At 43.3% G+C, this 14,719-nt stretch overlaps 1 long non-coding RNA gene across 2 annotated transcripts in view; it reads right to left on the reverse strand.

Annotated features, from left to right (window-relative positions):
* LOC116383612 (uncharacterized) overlaps positions 1-14,719 on the reverse strand; it is a 44,630-nt gene that overhangs the window by 23,693 nt on the left and 6,218 nt on the right. The window contains exon 3 of one of the 2 annotated variants that reach the window (XR_004212779.1): positions 10,306-10,371. This is a non-coding gene — a long non-coding RNA (uncharacterized LOC116383612). Of the gene's footprint in view, positions 1-1,835; positions 10,372-14,719 lie in introns of those variants that run through there. The other variant, XR_004212778.1, reaches the window with a different exon arrangement.

Raw genomic sequence — 14,719 nt, forward strand, 5'->3', positions numbered from 1 at the left:
TGCATGTTTCCACCAGAGCAGTTTACCACAACAAACAAGCATGACGAAGGGTAACAACGACTCAAAGTTACATAGAATTCTGGAATCTCCAATAAAAACCTGACAGGTTTGCCTGACAGTGATTCAGCAGTTAGAGTCTTTGTTTATTAACCACAGCTACACTGATCACAGCGTTAATGACAAAGAAATCGAGTGCGGCGGAGGATTTATTAACAGACCAAAACGGGGTTTGTCAATGCTCAGGTAAATCAGAAGTCGTCGTAACATAAGACTCATAGCTCTTGTTTACTTCTTCCTCGTAACTATAGCCCAAAATACAAATTCTCCCCTTCCGAAAAGATAAAAGAGCCACATCAATTCAATTTAGTAGAAAGCAAAGCAACATGGAAATGAATCATTGATTATTTTTTAGCTATCCTTGTGTAACGTTGTGGACATTTCAGCTAAAAGGGGACAACATCTAAGCAACAGTAAGACCTGGAGGTTAGCTCCGGTGCTCAGCAAGATCTAATAATAGATACTCATCTCAATAAATACTAAAGTGCATTCTGGGTGTGGCGCAATTCACCGTGGCTTTGACGCTATTGGCTGAGGTATGCCAATCCCCTGGATGGTACGATGGGTAGGACGTTAATGGGCGGATTCAGAGTTCACATGAAGGCTAAGGCCCCTAATTCACCACAGACACCGCTTATTGTCTCCAGTAATGACAATATAATTATAGTGTGTTAAATAGAGTGTTATCTGCGTCCAGGGGGAACAGTCACATGGCAGCTATTCGGCTATTTACACCCTGCCAAGTTACTTAATATAGCAATAGTTAACCAACCAAAAGGCTTTTAAGATTTAGTAGAGTAGTGACAAAGTAGATATAAAGAGTAGGTTGTGGTGCATGAATGGGTCAAACTCAGGACTTTCACCCAGGAGACTTGGGTTGGAGTCCTGTGAGAAGCTTATTTTTACACTAAATTGCCTTTTTCTGTATTATTATTTCTGAACATAGCTCATTGTTCTGATTTGATAGGCAGTAACTTTTCTTTTTTGGTTCACTCACAGTCTCATTTCCGTCAGAAAGGCTCTAACATCCCACTGTGCACTACCTGCTCAGTACCAAACAGCAGACCAAATTAACTTGTGAATTTAGCAGCTAAAGAGCCATAAAGTGGGCCTCCAACATCGACACCATCAGGAAAAAGGCCCAGCAGAGGTTGTACTTCCTGCGCCAGCTCAGGAAGTTCAACCTGCCTCAGGAGCTGCTGATCCTGTTTTACTCCTCTAGCATCCAATCTGTTCCTCTATCACTGTGTGGTTTAGATCGGCCACCAAACAGGCCAGAAACAGACTACAACGGACTGTCAGGTCTGCAGAGGGGATCATTGGTGCCAGTCTGCACTCCATCCTGGACTTGTACACCTCCAGAGTCAGGAAACAGGCAGGGAAGATCGCTGCAGACCATCACACCCTGGACACAAGCTGTTCCCACTCCTCCCCTCTGGTAGGCCTACAGAGCTCTGTACGCCAAAACCACCAGACACAAGAACAGCTTCTTTCTGCTGTACATCACTCTGATGAACACTTAATCAGACATTCTGCACTAATACCCTTTTAATATATATTTATATTTATATTGTGCATAGTCCTTAAATGTTTATGCTTACATCTGTTCTACTTTTTTGTTGTCCTTGTTTTTATTTTTTATATTTTTCTTGTTTATTTGTATATTGTGTGTATGTACGTGGAGAGTCAAATTCTTTGTATGTGTACGCATGCATGGCCAATAAAGCTGATTCTGATTCTGAAATATTTGGAGGAGCTGGTGGAGACCAAACACAGAACTAAAACTAAAAGAGAGTGAATATTGGACTCATGTTCATCATAATGTTGCTCTGTGTCTATTAGATGTGTAAATATCTATTCGCTAACATGTAAGCCATAAACAAGTTTTTAAGATAACAGTTTCAAATTCAGTTTTATCAAAAGCCAATGATTTAATAGTTTATTGTATGTATTTGTCCTTCTGCTTCGTGTGTTTTTTTGTCCTCTCTGCTTTCTCATGCAAAAGAGATCTTGAACTCTGTGCGATTACCTGATTAAATAAAGGTTATATTCAGTCTCACAGCATTTCGAGAAGGCACTGAATACAAAACTACTCCCACTCGCTTTGTCCTTTTCTAATCTCCGAGTTTCACATGACACCTTTTCAAACATACCACATCACATTGGAACACGTTGTACCCAGTGAGAACTACCACATCACGAGCAATATCAGTATGCCGTCTTATACAATCAGCTTTGCAGGTGCTGACAGCTGCATGACAGCTGCGAACTGCATGACAAATGTATGAGTTTATATAACTGCTTGTTTTGTTTTATAAGCTCATCTAAAAAGGGTTCACAAACTCCACCCAACCCAGAAGTTTCTCAATCCATCAGGGAGCTAAAAAAGAGAAGTCATCAAGCTGGCGTTTTGCCCGGCACCAACATTATTCATAACTAACTACTTCAGACTTTCCAGGCTGCACCAAAGTGTGTGATTGCATCCATAAGCGGCCATGCCGCTGGTTCGTGTTCTCATCTCCATGCGCAGCAATGTCCTCGACACACCTGGGAGTAATTTGCGAGCAATGTGGGCTCTGATGAATCCGGAACACAGATTTAGATTTAATAATTCAAATTGGAGGGATTACAGGAGTGGAAAGACAAGTGCGCCTCCTTGCCAGGCTTTGCCTCGTCTTCGTTTTTTACCCCCCCTCCCCTGCACTACCACCACCACCACCACCATCATCATCATCATCACCACCATCCCTCCACTCCCCTTCCTCCCCACCACACTCTTCATTGACCCTGTGGCCCCTCCCCCACATCACTCACGGGTCATCAGTAAGAAGAAAGGGGGATTTAACGGCTAACTTGGCTCGGGAGGGCCCATGGAGGTGGGGGCCAAACACGTCTCAGAGAATTCCAATCTTCAGCTGACTACCCCCCCCCTTCCCTTCCCTTCCCACTGCGCTTTTCTGTTCCCACTTAGCAGCCGAGAGAAAACATCTCCCCTCATTTTTTGGGGGTTGATTATTGGGGCTGGAGGGCACGTCTGTCAGGAGTCCACTGATGAGGAACAGAGACGCCAACTCTCTTGTAGACACATGGCGAATGATCTGTGGGGGGAAAATTACTTAAAGCAACAGTTTGACATTTTTGGGAAATACGCTTATTCACTTTGTTGCTCAGGGTGAGATGAGAACTTTGATACAGCTTTCATGTATGCAGACCGGGGTGGTGGTTCCCTTTTTTAAAAAGGGGGATCGAAGGATGTGCTCCAGTTTTTGGGCTATCGCATGCTCAGCCTCCTCGATAAAGTGTATTCTAGGGTTCTGTAAAGAAGGCTCGGACTGAAAGTCCCACCTCAGGTACAGGAGGAGCAATGTGGACTCCCTCCTGGCCATAGAACAGTGGACCAGCTCTGCTCTGGATGGGTCCTGGGAGTTTGCCCATCCAGTCTACATGGGTTTTGTGGACTTGGAGAAGGTTTACGACCGCGACCATGAGGTGAATGGATGAATCATGAATCAACGACATGAAAAGATCAATGTGTCAACTACATTTTGTCAAGTGTAAGTGTTCTACAGTCCAACCTACACACTAAAGTTTATGCTACCACAGCTATCAAAATGTGCTGCTGAGACTCCAGGAAGTTACTGGTATCGGCCAAGAAATAGTCTTGAAGCCTCTTGATTACTACACATTTTCACTGTACAAACAAAAAATAATGTGTTCATTTGTGAGCTTCAGAGGTGCTGGAGGTGGTTTTGTTACCTTTGGGCAGACTCAAGCTAGCCTTCTCCCCCTGTTCCCAGTCGTTATGCTAAACTAAAGAGCCCCTGTCTCTAGCTGCATATTTTTGGAAAGACATAGTGATATCAATCCTCTCATCTAACGCTCAGCCAAAACCCAAATAAGCATATTCCTAAAAATGTCGATGTAGTCGTCTAACTGCCTAGTTAAAGGTGCCATCGGAAAATCAACAAGTGACAATACTGGCTGGGCAGAATAAGGATTTGAGGAGTGAAATTAGGTTTTGTTGTCAAAGAAAAGAGACTAAAGGATTAAAGGATCAAGCAGAAAATCACAAATGCAATCCAATCTTTTCTCTCAAGAGCCTCGTATCATCCATTGAGAGGGAAAGTCATTGGTGGGTATTTGTTCCTTCCAGGACTCCTCAACTCACTGCTTCACTTCTGAGGCAGCGCTTACAAGGCCGAGGCGGGGGATGAAACGAGAGAGGGTCTTGTAGAGTTATTCTTTCCTGATCAATAACGCTTTTAAACACTAATGCATGCAGTGGAGGCGGACTCAATTTGATTGTGAAGCTGTATTTGAACATGGCAGGAAGCAGCATCAGCACATCAAAGAGAGGCTTTGTGAGGAGAGGACAAGATTAGGACCTCTGACGCAAGGATGGACACAGCCAAGAGGAGGCCATGAATACACACACACACACACACACACAGGAAAACTGCTCTGACACACAAGCCAACACACTGCGAAGGCATTCAATCTAATTCCACATTTTCCGTTAAGCTTTCATTGGACGTATACAGGCACAACTATGCAGTGTCTATGTCTGAAAGATGGATGATGGAGTCATAAATCACTCATCACTTTGTTAAAGGAATAGTTCAACGTCTTTTTATACGCTCAGTCATTTTCCTAAAACATTACTCGAACACTATTTTCTGCTGAGGATTTATACAAATTGAGTAGTTTCTGGCCAACAATGGAGCTCACACAAAGCAATGAGCTAAAGTAATGCAGAAAAACAAATATCTAAATATTTTTGACCAAATACCACAATATCAATTTTGCGACAATATTGTAGGGTTGACTATTCGTGTTTTCACAAAATATTTACCTACGACTTTTGATAAATATTCATCAGTAATGTGGGTACAGTAAACTTTATTCAATTACACGACAATGAAGATCATTTTGTGAGAAATACTGCAACATAGACACATTTAGACACTAAAGAATTGGGACATTCCACCTTTTGATAGTTTTCGTTTGTCATCAAGGACATCGCTACATTATGAGGTCTTTATGAAACATGATGTTGTCATTTGATTTGCATCCGTCATGCCACTGAAACTGTGTCAGAGAAAGAAGAAGAAGAGTAAAAAAAAGCACCTGGCTGAACAAAGAAACACAGCCCCAGCCATGTGGACAGGCAGGTTAATGTAGTGATGTATCAACATCACTGCTTAATGTTCATTTCATACAGAGAAGTGAAAATATATGCTCTGCTAAATCAAAACAGAAACTATCCACACTCCAACACATTATACGTACTTCTCCTCTCCTACTTACCCTCCACCCCCACCTCCTACTTTTACGATGCCCTGCTTCCTAATAAACTTTTGTGGTGTTTGGAATCCATTAGGAGCAATATCCCACTTCTCAAAACATCCTGGCTCATTCTGGGGGAGTGGAGCAAGGAGACGGGGGAGCCGCGGGAGGGGAGGGCCTCAAATTTCCATTTCTATTGAAGGCAGACTGAGGGGGGATTTGAGCACGGAGAGCAGGGCTGCAGGGCCGCTGAGCGTAAAGTCTGATGGTCAACAGAAAGAATGTCATAAGGGAGGATCTCAGAGGAGAAAACACACTGCTAGCAAGAAATGTTTCTGGAAAAGTAGGCATTGGGTACAAAAGTATCGGGTTTTTTTTAGTAAACAGACGCTCCATTATCTTTGTTTTTGCCTAAAAACACAGTGAAATGTCTCTAAATTAAACAGTAAAGACAGAAACTATGATTAAGATATACTCGTAGACAGGATCAATGATACTGGCTTGTTGCAAAAGCATACACTTGTAACACTACAACACCAAACTGTTGAAAGTATTTTCAGACTAACAGAAGCCACATGGAACAATGAAATGTTCCTCAAATAAAACAAATGAACCGTGTAGGTGTTGAACCAGTCCTTCAGTTAGTAGTCATAAATCTGTTTAGCACCAGTTAGCCAGGGAACCTTTGTTTTTCAGCGTAGAGAGGGGTTGTTGCGTTTCTCAGTAAAGGACAATGAAAAGTGTCTGATTTCAGAACAAAAACAAGATATAAGTACAACTTCATTGCCAGGGACACTTGCTTTAAACACTGCTTTTAAGGATCTGAGAACGTATGCTTCAAAGAACTTTTACTTTCAATTCTTCCCTTTATCATCTGCCTCTCTTTCCATCTTCCAATCTACAGGTGTTGTCATCGTCAGCTATTACTCATATGTATTCCCCCTATATCAGTTCTAGTGGGCGTTATCCACCTCCAAACAAACCTTTAATCCAATTCAGATAGCAAGCACTCAAGTGTCGCAACAATTGTTCCCACAGTGTGAAAGTAAGCCACTATCTGAAAGACACAAGAGCGGCAAGACAAATGTGTGGCCGAGTGCCAGCCGGGGGAGGTACAAGAGCGAGGGGCCTGAGATTACAGACAAAGCAGGAGTAAACAGTGCCGTCACATAAAAAACACCGCCGGGTACTGTTAACAATAGTTCTTTCCTGGCAGGGAGCGTCAACAAAGCGCCTTCCTGTATGCAAGCCCCCTTGCATGCGGCCTCACTTCCTGTGGATGCTTCGACATGTGGCTCGCCGCAGACGCATCAGCGCTGACCGACCCCACATGCCAGCCGACCTCTGACCCCCTGGGCGTCTCGCTCTCACACCACGCGGGGTGGAAGAAGCGTTCAGATCCTTTAGCAATACAGCTAGTTCTGCAGAAAAAACGCCCCCTGGGAGTGTTATATTATCACATCAACCCATCTCCTAGGAATGTGTGAGATTCATGAGATGATTAAGAAAAACACAAAAATATCTTATTTTTTTTTTGTAAAATACTGGATAATTTAACTTTTTTGAGCCTCAAAAAAGACATTCAAAGCTCATAGACATCTGAAACATGACACGGAGCTCCAGTTAGACACTGCTTATTAGCTTCTCAAGATTTTTTAAAATACAATCTTAACTTTATCAGGACTGTATTAGACATTATGTACATTAACATAGCTCTAATACTGCGGTTTAAAGCTGATAACCTCGCTCCGATCGACAGCCTCGTCACTGAAGCACAGCACCAACCCTCCGGCTCCCAGTCAGGTAAACCCTGTGAGCTCTTTAAGCACTGTAGTTTGCATTGTTAGCACTGTTAGCATCGTTAGCTATGAGCTGCCGGCTCTTTGTCGACATGTTGAGAAGCATTCTAAGTAGTTTCCGTAGTTGTCAGAATAACGTTGAGTAAAAGGTGCAATACTTGCCTTTGACATGTAGTAGAACAGAAGTATAAAGTAGCATAAAATGGAAAGTTAAGTACAATTACCTGAAATTTAAACTAGAGTGAATGTACTGTAGTTATTTTCCACAGCTGGAAAACAAACACAAACATTCCCACGAGACGTCTATATCATCGGGAATTGTCCTCATTCCCACACCCACTCATTGAATCCTGCGTTACTCAGCTGCCTCAAAACAGCAGAAACATCTCGAGGGGGCAAACAACAATCGAGAGAAGAAATTACGGTTCAAACTGGGTAACTGATTCATTATGTTTGTCTTGCTTTTATAAGTTCTGGCAACACACACTTGGCGGAGGAAAAAGCATATTTCTGGATGGCACATCTCTGTGGACACCAGAAAGCCTCCTTCCTTTTAAATCAAGACTATAAATGACGTTTGTGTGCTCCACACTTTTATGATTTCAGGCAGGGAGGGGGCTGAGGATCATAAAAAGAAAAGGAGAACACAGGGCTTGTGGGTAATTACGGCGCAGAGTGGTAGGAGAAGGGAGTGTTTGGGAAAGACTCGGGGGCCAGATGTGTGAGGAATGTTCTGGCTGCTGCAGCGTGCAGAGGTGGGTGGATGGATGGCTGGGTGGGGGGAGTGAAGACCAGTCGAATAACACAGCCTGCAGATCGTTAAAGAGCTGTCAAGCCGCCAGCGTTCTACTGTGTATTTCACATCATCTCGCCGAGCGGCTCCAGCCTCACCTTTCTGCCTGGAAGCGGTGGAAAGAAACTAAACACATGCACCCAAGTACTGTAGTCAAGTATCTATTTCATACTCCTTCACTACATTTTAGAGTAAAATATTGCACTTTTTTAGCCATGCTAGTGGTGCTGATCTAGGGATGGCAGTCAGTCTGTCCAGACTGAAATATCTCAACAACTGCTGGATGGATTAAACTGAGATTTTCTAAGAAAGGTCATGGTCCTCAGAGGATGATCGTCTTACCTAGCATCACCATGAGGTTGACATTTTATTTTGTACCACGAGTTTTGAGCAGTTTCACCAAAGAGACATTTCATCTAAAACCTTCTCAAATGGTTTCATTTACATAACTGGTACCAAAGGAGTAAAATAAGCCTGTAGTAGTAGTAAAATAAATGTGTACAAATTTGTGTAGAACTCCATTAACCATCCCACGACCCCTCAGATGTGTATGGTGACCCTCTGCTGGGGGTCCGGGCCATAGGATGGGAACCACTGAACTAAACTACTGAGTTCTATTTAAAGCAGTTCACACTAGCTCCACCACGAGCAGCTTCATCAGTAAAATTCACATTGATGTATTGTATTTAGAGTTAATCTAAAAATGGCGTAAATAGTAATATACCACTCACAGGGGACATTTTACTGAGTACTTCTACTTTTAATACTTTAAGTACATTTTGCTGGTAATACATCTGTTATTCTCTTTACGTAGGATTTCGGTATTTTTTACCAAAGTGAATGATCTGCATATACTTCGGCAGACAGCTGCATCACCGCAGCCAGTCCTCCTCAATCAATTTGAAGCCGCAAGAAGCTGGGCATGTATTCATACAAGTTACCCACAATGCACCTGGACAGCTCAACCTGCGTCACAGGCAGATAGGAAGAAAAAAGGGGAAAAAAACACCCTCCATCTGCTTCTCATCATCCTCATCCATCTCCTCTTCCACCCCCCTGTCATACAGACTCTTTCTCCCTCTCTCTGTTTCATGCTCTGCCTCTCTAACTCATCCAACACTCCACCGCAACCTCTGGTGCTGTGGAATGGATAAATAGGCCACAACAGCTGGGTCCGACTCCTGACCAGGACCACCCCTCCAGACCTGACCAACACCACTCCCTCTTCTTCCCCACCACCACCACCTCCACCTCTCTGAGTCTGTGCCCACAAGGACAGAACTGAGGGAAGTTTTCCCCATTACTGGCTCTGTTTACGTAATTATTTATTTGCCTTTTATCTTCATTAAAATTCATTACCGGAGTTTTGATAAATGAGCGTTCAACCGCTTCGACCTGAGCTCATGAAAGGTTTTGTTTACAACTGCAGTGAAAAAATGACAGCTCTACAAAAATCTTTTTTCCATGTTCCTACTCCAGTGCTTCAGGCTATACACAAATATACCCAAAACGTACATGGTTCAAATAAATTCCTGATTGCGCCTTTAAGTTGGGAGCGTGTTGTTTGTTCAGCTGCTGAGGGCCTCAGAGAGAAACCCGGGGAGGCCGCGGAGAATTCATACCTTCCATTCATCACAGAGGAGAGGGAGCGGGGGGTGGGGGGGGCAAAGAAAGAGCGAGGAAATGAAGAGACAAGAGTGTGTGTTTTTTTTCTGCTCTGCTGAGTAAGGAGAGAGGAAAGCTCAGCTTTCTGACAGCTGGGCTGTGAGACCTCTGCTCGACTGATTGACTGCTTATGCCTCATTCATGTGACCGTTTTGTACAAAATCACCCTAGATTTCCAGCAGCATTGTTTCGAATCATTTCAGTTGAACCCTCTCAGTGAGGATGTGTCGTTTTCAGTTGTCGAATTCTATTCAGGGCGATTCGCACATGCAACAACGATTTGTTTCTTTCTAATATAATTTACCTGGGAAAGACGCTCATTTGCATTCTTAGAGTTGGATTAGAAGATCGATACCACTGTCATGTCGGTGAACGAAGTACAAAACTGGTAAGTAATAAGCTTAGCTTAGCACAAAGACTGGAAGCAGGGGGAACAGCTAGCCTGGCTCAGTTTCAAATAATATGCCAACCAACATCTTTAAATCTCACTTATAATCACATTATTAGTGATCACATATAGTTTGGGTTTTAGGAGTTACTTGCTGGAACAATTTTGGGTGCGGTGACTTCCTGGAGTCTCGTTATTACAGTGAGGTTGCTAGCCAGAGCCGGTCTCGTAGTTGCCTCCAAGCTCCGCCTCCATATCTAAAATGTGCCCTGTGGGGATTTCTTGTAAATGTTCTGCATACATTCAGTGTTACTCACCAAACACATTGTGTGCACCTGCATCGTTTACGTCCATGTTCCCTCATTGTCAGTCTTCCTCTGCCTCTTCATGCACGTACGACACAAACAAAACAAACAAAATGGCGGCATAAGTCATAAAAACACCACACCATAAACGCTACTAGCTGTCAGGAACTCTACGGAACGCCATCAACACAAAGATATGGGAGCAATATTGATCTTCAAATCAAACTTTTATGGAAGAAAGTGAGGGTTCCAATTGTTGATTGAATGATGACTTGTTCAAATTCTGACATTTGAGAAGATGGAACCTGAGAAAGTAGTCATGGTATGTTTTACGGTTTGTCACACGTCAGGTTGTTATAGTGCAACCAGAACATACAAAACCAGAGGTCTTCTTGCGATGGGATCACACCAGCCACGAAGCCAAATCGGTTAATAAGGGGCGTAAAGTGTTCCACAACATGTACGCAATGACAAAATCTGTCCACAGACAGACAGACATGTCACCTGACACCTGGCAAAGTACTCAAAACAGCTTCTGTGGTAGTTCCCGGTACAGTACGTGTATCCAGGACAACGTTTTGCCACAATGACACACACACACACACACACACACATACACAACAATGAAGACAATACAGTCGTGCTATTGCAGATGGTAAACTGTCAATGCACACAAGCGGTGGATGACTAAACCAGGCTGACTATAGCTTTACTGTCGCTATGAATCAGCCTGAGCTGCATCTCCACTCTGCTCCCACTTCCCCAGTCATGTCCGAGGCCACGCCAGAGCCTTGCTTCATCCTGTTGTTACTCACTTCAGTTGCACCAGCGCTGCTACACACAACTGTCTCGTCAGCACTTCTCACTTCCTCAAAAGTTTGAAAAACACGGCTGGATGGCTGACTTCGGATCAGGAAGAGCGCAAGCTTTTGCGGTCAAGGAATAATCCCAACCACGTGAACCACGCTGTGCCTAGAACAGCTGTGAGCCCTGCTGATTCAACATAATACTAACGCTGTGGAGGGATTTTTATTTTATTTTTACCATTTGACTCTGTCTGGAGTAAAATATTTTGACATAATCACATTTGCCATCATACCAGCGCCCGTCAGAGTACCGTTGGTACAGGAAAAATAAGGAAAGGGCGGGAAAAGAAACCAGACGGGGAGGTTGTTTTGAGAGCCCCAATAGTTTATTTCCCTCCATTTTCAGGGGCTGAAATTTCAGCCTCGCTGTGAGGAGAAACTCGAACCGGTGGTCCAGCTGTCTACAGACTGCCGAGAAAGAAACCTCCGCCGCACACGCTCTCCCAGAGCCGCTCTCCCACCCTTCCCCTCCTGTCTCAGGTAATCAATGGGAAACGCACACCCAAACACAACATAGCATTGAGAGGGATTGGGACGAGCTGTTGTGACAGAGGCCCCACAAACAAATCTGTCACTTGGCTGGAAAAACCATGTCCCCGGTTGTATGTTTTCTGTTCCTTTGCTTGTTCTCACTCCACAGCTAGAAAACACTGATAGAAGGCCAAACAAAAAAAAAGTTGGTGTACCTTCAATGTAATCATTGCGCAATTTATTTTCAAGTTCAAGTGATGACATATCGTCTTCATTTTCCGTGTAACTGATTTTACATTGGACACCCAAAAAGACACCTAAAGGACTAAAAACCATAATATGCAATAAAGAGAAATATTGCAGAGTTCAGTGTTTGAAATGGGTCAAACCGTCCATTTGGGGGTGGAAACAGACTTCTTGGATTTTCAAACTTGACGCAACAGTTTATTCAAGCGTAAATAAAGAAACTGACTTCTGAGAAACATCTGTTTCAATACTTTTCTTTTTAGTTTGTCTCACACCCCCCTGAATGAAAAGTATCAGGCCAGGAATCTTCTCTTCCTTTGAAACCCCGATAAACCTGCCAACAAGCCGAACTAAACTTATACAGCTTTTATCAAAACTCCTGCTCCTCCACACGGAGCATTTTCAACAACGACTTACTCTGCTTTGTTTTAAAAGTAATGGCCTGAGCAACTCTCCTTTCTTTCCTGTATCTCGCACAGAAGGAAGGAAGGCCACTCTGACCGCACAGTGACTCACTATCGACGCCTCGGTCACACACAGGGAATTAGTGACCTTGGGCACCGGACAATGAGGAGTTGTCTAAACTTGCTCGTCTTATCAGTCCCCTCTAGCAGTCTCGTAGCCGGTATCTGGGACACTTATCAACAGGCTAACTCTCCCACAGCCTCATACTCTCCTCCGCTGACAGTGTTCTGGAATCTTGAAATCATGGTGCTGTAAATCGAGTCGAGTCGACTCTTTCATTTAAGCCACGCTATTTATCTTCCTACACTTCTCACATAAGAGAACTGTACACCTGCATTTTTTCCTTCTTGTAAATACAGATGGTATTTTAGTCTGGCCGAGTACAGTCTGTACTTTCCTTCAAACTAAACATCACAGAGGTGCAGGACGTGTGCAGAGTTTAAACCTGCATTTAAAGATTTTTTGGTCCATTGGGGGGGGGGGGGGGTGAAAGCTGTAAAAACAATGAAGAGATATTATTAGCTGCCTGGATGCTGTTGTTGTTATTGTTGTTGTTGCTGTTGTTGTTATGGACCACAATGGTGGTAAGTGATCAACAAGTGCCAGAGCAGAGTGAAGGGCGGAAGAGGGTTCAGGGGAGGAGGAACAGGGCTCATGGACCAGCAGATGTTTCAGCTTTTGGGTTTTGGCTAGAAAAGGGCAATTAAGAGCTGCTCTTAATGAGGCTGGCAGCCACCCCATAAACTGTCTGCTTCAGTGAAAGAGTTGCTCATTAGACGGAGCTGCCCAGAAAAACGCCCACCTCCCCCCACCACCAGCACCCATCGCCTCCACACTTACTAGAACAGGAAGTGATGGATCACACATTTGAAAAATTGTATGCTAGCAATGAACAAAGTTACTTTATTCCACGTCTGGCTTTGCTGACAAAATCCTATATGTGTGTGTGTGTGTGTGTGTGTGTTTGCTTGAATGTGTGTCCCTGTGTGCCAGCATGTTTGTTGTGCGCCAGGCCGAGTGTGGTAATGATGCACATTTTCCATGAGGTAGGTTGCTGCGTACCCTCCGGCATTAAGATCCCAGAGAGGCCGGCTGAACATAACTGATGAGAATGCCGACATTTAAACAGCAAAACGTCCAAAATAGACCCCCTTATGATCCAAAGATCTCGTTTTTCCCACCCTCAATTTCTGTGCACCATGTATTTCTAATTTGACTAACAAAGAGTTTGATGCAGACCACGGACAACTGGAGTTGTTGGCTTATGGCACAGCTGTTCCGCATAGCAGTAAGACACAAATACAGTGATTTTCTTGATTTTTTTTAATCTCTGGTCATCCTCACGCTTCCAAATCACGTGCAGGGACTTACACAATGGTGGAAAGTAACCAAGAACATTTACTCAAGTACGGTACTTACTGTAAGTACAAATTAAATTTCCACTCCAATTACTATTCGGGGGGCAATATTGAATATTTTTAACTCCCCTACATGTATTTGACATTGCTAGCTGTAGTTACTGGTCAAGATTTTGTATACAAAACATATGAAGAGCTTAAAAATATGATGTATTTTTACAGATCAAACTACCCAACCCTTGTATAAAATTAGAGCTGAATCAAAACTCAATAGGCTGAAAAGGAAAACTAGATATTTTTCATATACAAATGCCCAGAAATGTCATGTTCCAGCTTCTCAAAAGTGAAGATTTGTTGATTTTCCGTGTCTTAAATTAGATTTTTTTTTTTTTTTTTAAATAACTTTGAGGTCTGACTGTTGATCAAACAAACCAAGCAATTTGAAGGTGTCACGTTGGAATCCGAATGAAAAAAGTCTTAAGTTGAGTACTTTTACTTTTATCATCTTAAGTACATTTCAATGCAGGACTTTTACTTGTTAAGGAGTAATTAGTACTTTTATTTAGGCAAAGGATCTAGACACTGAGACATCCTCCACTCTCACGCTAACTGGCGTGGCTCGTCCCCAGACCTGTCTGGCATCGGGAGCGCTCGGCACAACCATTCCTATTGAGTCTTGACAAAAAAAACTAGGTCATTTCGCAAAGCTCTCACTGGACACGCGCAGCGGAAAGAAAATAAACGGGGAGGTGAATGGAGCTCGACTGGAGGTGGACGAGCTTCCTGCGCAGGCCACAGAGGGATGCTGAGAGGGAGGTTAAGATCGTGCCAAGTTGTGATGAAGTATTGCCGTTTCTGTTATTCGCTATAGCTGTGGAGATAATCTTGTCATTTCACTGTTCCATATTTTGCGTGTGATGTGGCTCTCCGAGTTTCCTTCTGGTGAGTTTAATAACATTTATCTCTTCTTATAAATCATGCAGGAATTCCAAATCCCATATCTCTTTCATAACGCAACCC

Source organism: Anarrhichthys ocellatus, unplaced genomic scaffold (assembly GCF_004355925.1).
Source record: "Anarrhichthys ocellatus isolate YVR2014 unplaced genomic scaffold, GSC_Weel_1.0 scaffold7, whole genome shotgun sequence".
In the NCBI taxonomy this organism is placed as follows: Eukaryota; Metazoa; Chordata; class Actinopteri; order Perciformes; family Anarhichadidae; genus Anarrhichthys; species Anarrhichthys ocellatus.